Source organism: Nannospalax galili, unplaced genomic scaffold (genome assembly GCF_000622305.1).
Source record: "Nannospalax galili isolate Female #2095 unplaced genomic scaffold, S.galili_v1.0 scaffold664, whole genome shotgun sequence".
NCBI classification, from domain to species: Eukaryota; Metazoa; Chordata; class Mammalia; order Rodentia; family Spalacidae; genus Nannospalax; species Nannospalax galili.
This window is the reverse complement of record NW_008354274.1, coordinates 4,978,327-4,980,202: the sequence shown is the minus strand read 5'-3', so window position 1 is coordinate 4,980,202 and position 1,876 is coordinate 4,978,327.

Genomic DNA, 1,876 nt, shown 5'->3' with positions numbered 1-1,876 from the left:
GTCACTCTGACGTGCAGACGGTGGTGTCACCTCCCCTGTCGCGAGCCCGGACTCTGTCCAGCAGAGTCCTGGAAAGACGACACAGACACCAAGGTGAGGTTCAAGCTTCTTTTTCTCTTCCTTCCTTTATTCTCTCTTATTCTCTCTCATATTCTCTCTCTTCATTATCTCACCCACTACTCACACCTTTGTTGTTCTCCTCCCCTTGTTGTTCTCTCTCCCCTTGTTGTTCTCCTTCTCTCTCACACACTTCAGCTCTTCATATATCGTTTCCAACAGCCCTCTCCCCAGCCAGGACCAATCAGGACACACACACGTGCAGCGGGCAGGCAGAGTGCAGCTCATTGGCCACATAGCAAGATCATCAGGCAGGCAGCACCTGTTCGGGCTCACCATGCTTCAGGGAGTTGGAGTAAACAAGCGAGGATCACGAGCCTTGGCAATCAGCCAAGAGTTGAAGTAAACAGCACGAGGTTTGGCAGCCAGCCAAGGCGCCATCTTTGGCTGGCTCGGCCGTGCTTGCTTCCCACATCCCTCCACTTGGCCATTGCATGGGAGCTAAGGGACAGACCCACCTGCCTGTCTTCCACATTCTCTGCCATCCCCTCCTCAGATGGCTGACCCATTCCTGACCTGACTTACCAAACACGCATGGCAACTCAAGCTCACAGAACCAAGCCAACCGCCTGTCAGCCTCCTGTAAGTGGACACATGGCCCTCGCTCTTCTGTGCTAGGTTGCTTTCTGGGTTCACCCAAATGAAGTGGGAGCCATTACTTTCTAAGGTTGAATCATATCCACTTCATGAGAAGGTCACATTGTATCATTCACCTGTAATAGAGTTGTTTTTATCTTTGGGCTATTTGTGAATAATGCTACTGAGAAGATAGGTCTTGAGAGTGACTCAGTGGTAGGGCTTCTGCCTCTTATCCCCAGTGAGGGGCTGGAAGTGTGGCTCAGTGGTAGAGCACCTGCCTAGAATCCCCAGTGAGGGTCTGGGGTGTGGCTCAATGGTTGTATTAGTTACTTTTCAGTTGCTGTGGTAGAAACACTGACCAAAGCAACTTATAGAAGGGAGAGTTTATTTGATCTTACAGTTCCAAAGGGGCAAGAGTCCATCCAGGCAGGAAGGTATTGTGGCAGAGGTGGCTGGAGGAGGAGTGGAAGCTAGGCTCAACATCTTCAAACAGACACAGGAAGCAAGAGAGGAACTTGAGATCCAGCAACGCTTAAGAACTCTCTAAACCTGCCCCCTGTGACATGCTTCCTCCAGAATAGCCACACCTTCTAAAACCTCCCAAAATAGCACCACCAACTGGGGACAAAATGTCCAAATACTTGGAGCCTATGGGAGACATTCTCATTCAAACCACCACAGTGGTACAGCACCTGCCTAGAATCCCCAGTGAGGGGCTGGCAGTGTGGCTCAGTGGTACAGCACCTGCCTACATTGCCCCAGTGAGGGTCTAAGGGTGTAGGGGTGTGAATCATTGGTAGAGCACTAGGATAGACTGTGAGGCGTGGGTTCCACAACGTAGGAACACACACACACACACACACACACACACACACACACACGCGCGCGCACAAAGATGGATGTGAAAATATCATCTACTACCAGGTTTCAATTCTTACTTATTCCAAACAGTAGAGTTGCTAGAACTAAAAGAGATGCCATGGTTTTTCTATCGGTTTGACGTTTGATTTTGTGTGCCTAGGAATTGAACCCAGTGCTGTATGGCTGGTAGACAAAAGCCCTAATGTAAAGAATGGAATCAGTGGCTGGAGAGATGGATGTTGGAGTTCCCTGAAGCTGGAGTTATAGGCAGTTGTTAACTGCCATGTGGGTGCTGGGAATCAAACCCATGTCCTCTGGA